Here is a 7,731-nt window from a genome sequence, read left to right as displayed (position 1 = left end):
ACGTGGTTGTATAGAGGAGAAACCCAGGGCCCTAACACCCACCAGCAGTTGGTTTCATTTATATTATTCACTCGATATTTACAACAATCTTTTTAAGCTGTTAGTTATCATCCTCACCTAACATAACAGAGAGATAACAGAGCACAATCATAGCGACTTGTGCAAGGGCCCACCAATAGCAAGCTGGCCTTTGAACCTAGGACTCGTGGCCCCAAGGGCTTCCCAGGCGGCGCTAGTGGTAAAGAACGCACCTGCCAGGGCAGGGAACATAAGAGATGTGTTCCATCCCTGGGCTGGGAAGATCCCCTGGAGGAGGGCATGGCAACCCATTCCTGTGTTCTTGCCTGGAGAATCCCCATGGACAGCGGTGCCCATGGGGTTGCAGAGAGTCAGACACGACTGAGCACCCTAGCAGGCAGACACTTGTGGCCCCAGAGTTCACAGTTTTCATCTGAGTCATGACTCCTGCAGATTCTGTGAGAGGTGCAGGTCTCACTACGGCGAACCTATCACACTTCATCACTTACCTCACAGATCTAGAGACCTTACTCATCATAATGGTCTTCAGCTTAGACAATTTGTCTTGAGAGTTTTTCCTGCAGGGTTGTTTCATACATGTACCTTTGGATAGACCCATATTGCAAGTTACATCTCTGAGTAAAAACTTCTCTGTACTCTCTCACTCCCAAACAAAATAGCATGTGGCATATAATAAGCACGTATCAAAATCATTCATGTCTCCACCATTGGGCGTAAGGTAAAGAGACATGTTGGAAACATTCCCAGGCTATGAAGTATCTTCAACACAGTGATCAATTTAAAAAATAAAAATTCATAAGCATGACTTGATACAGATCTGGCTTACAGATACAAAAGATTTAGTTCAAGACTCCTATAGAAACCCACAGGAATGCAATATCCTTTGTAAATGCTGCCATTTGAAAAAATTCTGGTACCTGGAGTCCGGAAGCTGAGACATACATGGCTTTCCAGTTTGAAGGGTGAGAGATGAGATGTGTCTTGTGTATTAATGAAAATCAGATGCCACCTTGTGGTCAGAAATAGAAATTCAGCAAAAAAAGAGATTGTTCTGAGAAGGAACTATTAGTACTATAGAATTCCATCCATATGTAACATGGTCTATCCACGTGGAGACAGTGTGTTCCCACATTAATTCTCACTTTTTTGCTCTAATCTGTGACATCCTTACATGAACTGTGAACTTCCAGATGTTCAAGTTGGATTTAGAAAAGGCAGAGGAACCAGAGATCAAATTGCCAAAATCCACTGGATCATCAAAAAAGCAAGAGAGTTCCAGAAAAACATCTACTTCTGCTTTATTGACTATGCCAAAGCCTTTGACTGTGTGGATCACAATGAACTGTGGAAAATTCTGAGATGGGAATACCAGACCACCTGACCTGCCTCTTGAGAAACCTGTATGCAGGTCAGGAAGCAACAGTTAGAACTGGACATGGAACAACAGACTGGTTCCAAATAGGAAAAGGAGTATGTCAAGGCCGTATATTGTCACCCTGCTTATTTAACTTATATGCAGAGTACATCATAAGAAATGCTGGGCTGGAGAAAGCACAAGCTGGAATCAAGATTGCCAGGAGAAATATCAATAACCTCAGATATGCAGATGACACCACCCTTATGGCAGAAAGTGAAGAAGAACTAAAGAGCCTCTTGATGAAAGTGAAAGAGGAGAGTGAAAAAGTTGGCTTAAAGCTCAACATTCAGAAAACTAAGATCATGACATCTGGTACCATCACTTCAAGGCAAATAGATGGGGAAACAGTGGAAACAGTGAGAGACTTTCTTTTTTGGGGCTCCCAAATCACTGCAGATGGTGACTGCAGCCATGAAATTAAAAGATGCTTGCTCCTTAGAAGAAAAGTTATGGTTAACTTTAATAGACAGCATATTAAAAAGCAGAGACATTACTTTGCCAACAAAGGTCCATCTAGTAAAAGCTATGGTTTTTCCAATAATCATGTATGGATGTGAGAGTTGGACTACAAAGAAAGCTGAGCACGGAAGAAATGATGCTTTTGAACTGTGGTGTTGGAGAAGACTCCTTTGGACTCCAAGCAGATTCAACCAGTCTATACTAAAGGAAATCAGTCCCGAATATTCATTGGAAGGATTGATGTTGAAGCTGAAACTCCACTACTCTGGCCACCTCATGCAAAGAACTGACTCATTTGAAAAGACCCTGATGCTGGGAAAGATTGAAAGTGGGAGGAGAAGGGGACAACAGAGGATAAGATGGTTGGATGGCATCACCGACTCAATGGAGATGAGTTTGGGTAAACTCCGGGAGTTAGTGATGGACAAGGAGGCCTGGCATACTGCAGTCCATGGGGTCACAAAGAGTCGGACACGACTGAGATATTGAACTGATTGATGACATCCTTACAGATATAATCCTTAATTCACACATGACATTTACCAGCTTCTTGAAGACCCCCTTCCTCCACTCTAATTTACAGGACTGGTTGTCATTTCACCTTGAATCCAGTGTTGATTAACCCCTAAGGCAGTGGGTTACCTTTTGGCAGTTCCAAGGACCAGTTTCATAGAAGACAATTCTTCTGTAGACCAGGGTTGGGGATGGTTTTGAGATGATTCAAGTGCATTATTTTTTATGGCAGAAAGTGAAGAACTAAATAGCCTCTCAATGAAAGTTAAAGAGGAGAGTGAAAAAGTTGACTTAAAGCTCAACATTCAGAAAACTAAGATCATGTCATCTGGTCCCATCTCTTCATGGCAAATAGATGGGGAAACAGTGGAAACAGTGGCTACTTTATTTTGGGGGGCTCCAAAATCACTGCAGATGGTGATTGCAGCCATGAAATTAAAAGACGCTTACTCCTTGGAAGGAAAGTTATGACCAACCCAGACAGCATATTAAAAAGCAGAGACATTACTTTGCCAAAAAGGTCCGTCTAGTCAAGGCTATGGTTTTTCCAGTGGTCATGTATGGATGTGAGAGTTGGACTATAGAGAAAGCTGAGTGCCGAAGAAATGATGTTTTTGCACTGTGGTGTTGGAGAAGACTCCTGAGAGTCCCTTGGACAGCAAGGAGATCCAACCAGCCCATCCTAAAGGAGATCAGTCCTGGGTGTTCATTGAAAGGACTGATGCTGAAGCTGAAACTCCAGTACCTTGGCCACCTGATGCGAAGAGCTGACTCATTGGAAAAGACCCCGATGCTGGGAAAGATTGAGGGCAGGAGGAGAAGGGGACGACAGAGGATGAGATGGTTGGATGGCATCACCAACTCAACGGACATGGGTTTGGGTGGACTCTGGGAGTTGGTGATGGACAGGGAGGCCTGGTGTGCTGTGGTTCATGGGGTTGCAAAGAGTCAGAAACGACTGAGCGACTGAACTGAACTGAAGTGCATTACATTTCTTGTGCACTTTATTTCTATTTTTATTACATCAGTTCCATCTCAGATCATCAGGCATTAGATTCCAGAGGTTGAGAACCCCTTGCCCTAAGGCATTCCAAACTCAATAGGGTTTTGCAAAACACAATTAATGCTGATTTTTGCTTGTGATGGGAATGCAAAATGGTAGCCCCTTTGAAAGACATCTTGGCAGTTTTTTTACAAAACTAAAATAATCTTACCATATAATTTGATAATCACATTTCTTTCAACCCAAAGGAGTTGAAAACTATGTCCTCAAAAAAACCAGTCCACAGATGTTTATGACAGTTTTATTCAATTTCTTTTGTTCTTTGTTTTTTACAATATTGTGTTGGTTTTTGCCCTACAACAATGCGAATCAGCTGCAAGTACACATATATGGCCTCCCCCTTGTGCTTCCCTCCCCTCCCCCCATCCCACCCTTTGCGGTTATCACAGAGCACCAGACTGGGCTCCCTGTATTTCACAGCTTTGTTCATAATTGACAAAACTTGGAAGCAACCAAGTTGTCATTCAGCAGGTGAATGAATTAAAAAAAAAAAAACTGGAATAGACTTGTGAATACATCAGAGGAAGAAGAATGTGGGTCAAAGCGGAGAGTAACACTGAAACATACATATTACCATACGTAGAATAGATAGCTAGTGGGAAGTTGTTGTATAATATAGGGAGCTCAACCTGGTGAAAACCTAGAGGAATGGGATGGGGTGGGAGGCTTATGGCTGATACTTATGGCTGATTCACGTTGCTATATGGCAGAAACCAACACGACATTGTAAAGCAATTATCCTCCAATTAAAAATAAATTTTAAAAAATTGGTACAATCAGACATGGAATATTATTCCATGCTAAAAATAAATGAGCTGTCAAGCCATGAAAAGACATAGAGGAAAATTAAAATACATTGAAAGAAGCCACTCTGAAAAGATGATTACTGTATAATTCCAACTATATGACATTCTGGAGAAGTCATTAACTATGAAGGAGCAAATTGATCAGTGGTTGCAGGGGTTAGAGGGAAGTAGGGATGAACAGAAGAGCACACAGGATTTTTAGGGCAGTGAAACTTTAATAGTGGACATACGTCATTGCACATTTGTTCAAACCCGTAAAATGTACACAACACCAGGAAAGAACCCTATTTTTAGTTTTTTTAAGGAATCTCCATACTGTTCTCCATAGTGGCTGTACCCATTCACATCCCCACCAACAGCAAGAGGGCTTCTACAATGGAATATTACTCAATCATAAAAAGGAACGAAATTGGGTCATTGGTAGAGAGGTGGATGGATCTAGAGTCTGTCATACAGAGTGAAGTCAGAAAGAGAACAACAAATATCACATATTAATGCATATATGTGGAATCTAGAATAATGGTACAGATGAATTTATTTGCAGGGCAGGAATAGAGAGCAGACAGAGAATGGACATGTGGACACAGGGGAAGAAGAGGGGGTGGAACAAACTGGGAGAGTGGCATGACATATACACCCCACCAGGCATAGAACAGACGGCTGGCGGGAGGCTGCTGCATAGTAACGGGAGCTCAGCTAGTGCTCTGTGAGACCTAGGGGCGTGGGGCGGGGGTGGGGAGGGCGGGAGGGGGGCGGGAGGGGATATATGTGTACAAATAGCTGACTCACTCCCTCGTACGGCAGAAAGTAACACAAGGGGGTAAAGCACGTATGCTCCAATAAAAAGAGTGAGCCCCGAGTGTCAACGTAAGTTCATCAGTTGTAACACATGTTCAACTCCGGTGGGGGTGTTGATCATGGGGGAGACTGTGCCTATGTAGAGGGTCAGAAGGTATGAGAATTCTCTGTACCTCGATTCTACTGTGAGCCAAAAAGTTGTTGTAAAAATTAAAGTATGTCGTTTTTGAAAGTTTAGACATAATAGACTCTACAATTTAAAAAATGCCATAGGAAGACCTCAGTCTTCTTCCTGTAGTGATGTACAACGTGAAAACAAGGGTTTGCTGGTATCACGTTCCCGAAGCTGTAGGCTCTCAAGGTGACCTATTTTGTTTCAGGCACCTGACCTGGAGTTCAACACAGACAACAGCCCTCACTCAGAATTTAGAATGACACAGGCAAATCATTCAATTAACCTTGCATAGAGATGCAGCCATTAAAGATACAGTAAAAACACAGGTGTGAAATACATTTATATCCATCATTTTCCTGGACTGAGTTCCTGATTCTTTATACTTAATTTGTAGAGTAGTTTAGGAAGTGAGATGTGAGTCTCAGTAAAGCAAAATAAATGAATGATTCTTTCTGGCAGGTAGGCTAAAAGGCCTGCGAAGAGTCTCCTTGTTGAATCATATAAAAACCATGTCATCATACTTTAATTACAGACTTAGACACTGAATAGAGCCTGGATTAGAAGAACATAGGCTATCACAGCTGGAGGAACTATTACAGGTCATCTGACCCAACCCTTTCATGTTGCAGGTGAGAAAACTAGACCAGAGAGATTAAATGATTATGTCCAAGGTCACTCAAGATTGCCCAGCTAGTTTGTATCCACCAGGATGGCTCAGACAGCAAAGAAACTGCCTTCGAAGCAGGAGACCCAGGTTCCATTCCTGGATCGGGAAGATCCCCTGGAGATGGAAATGGCAACCCACTCCAGTACTCTTGCCTGGAGAATCCCATGGACAGAGGAGCCTGTTCAGCTACAGTCCATTGGGTCGCCAAGAGACGGATATGACTGAGTGACTCACACACACGCAGGACAGTGTCCAGGTCTTTGAACTGCACTCATCTACTAAGATTCAATGATTAAAATGAACCAGAGCAAATAAATTACATTATACCAGCAATAAAAAATTATTCTTGTATTAGTATTCAGTGTGAGGTAATTACATGCTTTCCAAATTTGGCTTTCAGAAACTTGCTGATCATAAAAACGAAAGAATTACAGAGGTCAAGGTGGAACTACAAGATAGCATCAATAAACTAAGATTTTTGGCCTAGGTCAAATCAGCAAAAATAATCTCTTCAAAATAGGAAGCTGGATCTAGCGAAGCGTGAGAGTAAGTATCCAAGAACTTCTGTGAATGCGTGCTTTCGGCAACCCCCACTCACTGGAGCACCATGAGGCTTAGAACCCCGTGTTCCAAGCTGTGTGAAGGGACTTTTTCTGCCACAATGAATAACAGGTTGAGTTTGGCCCGGTATTTCCATCAACAACATTCTTTGTTCCTGGCTGTTGTTCCCAGTATGATTGTCATCTCAGGACCATTAATCATGATCCTCTTAGTGTGTAATTTACTATCAAATGCTTGCAGGAAAACACGAAGAGTCATATAATTGGCCCTCAGCCCCTGGCCCCTGCCTAAAGATTGTGTGTGTGTGTGCATGTGCGCTCAGGTGTGTCTGACTCTTTGTGACCCCACAGACTGTAGCCCACCAGGCTCCTGTCTGAGGGATTTTCCAGGCAAGAATATTGGAGCAGGTTGCCATTTTCTTCTCCAGGGTATCTTCCTGACTCATGGATCAAACCTCCATCTCTTGCATCTCCTGCATTGGCAGGTGGATTCTTTAGCAGCTAAGCCACCAGACTGGCTATATACTTTCCTAATTTTTTGTTGTGTTCAGTCGCTCAGTTGTGTCTGACTCTTTGCAACACTGTGGACTGTAGCACACCAGGCTTCCCTGTCCTTCACTAACTCATGGAGCTTGCTCAAACTCATGTCGATGAGTCGGTGATGCCATCCAACCATCTCTGTTGTCCCCTTCTCGTCCCACCCTCAATCTTTCCCAGCATCAGGGTCTTTTCCAGTGAGTCAGCTCTTAGCATCAGATGGCCAAAGTTTTTTAGCTTCAGCTTCAGCATCAGTCCTTCCAATAAAGATTCAGGGTTGATTTCCTTTAGCATTGATGGGTTTGATCTCCTTGCAGTTCAAGGGACTCTCAAGAGTCTTCTCTAGCACCACAGTTTGAAGGCATCAAATTCTTCTTTGCTTAGCCTTCTTTATGGTCCATCTCTCACATCTGTACATGAGTACTGGAAAAACCATAGCTTTAACTAGATGGCCCTTTGACAGCAAAGTGATGTCTCTGGTTTTATTATGCTGTTTAGATTTTTCCTAGCTATCAAATTAAACCATGGATAAGGCCACTGGAGATGTTAGAAAATCAGGAAGAACCAAAAGAAGCTGTTAGCACTTCAGTGTCACCAGTTTCCAGACTGGTGATGCTCTTTTAGTCCTAGACCCAAGGCATTTGAAGTCTGGACATTGCTTTGAGTTCCAGGTAACTTCAGTTGTCATGGACTCTCG

Source organism: Cervus canadensis, chromosome 30, assembly GCF_019320065.1.
Source record: "Cervus canadensis isolate Bull #8, Minnesota chromosome 30, ASM1932006v1, whole genome shotgun sequence".
NCBI classification, from domain to species: Eukaryota; Metazoa; Chordata; class Mammalia; order Artiodactyla; family Cervidae; genus Cervus; species Cervus canadensis.
This window is presented reverse-complemented; position numbering follows the sequence as displayed.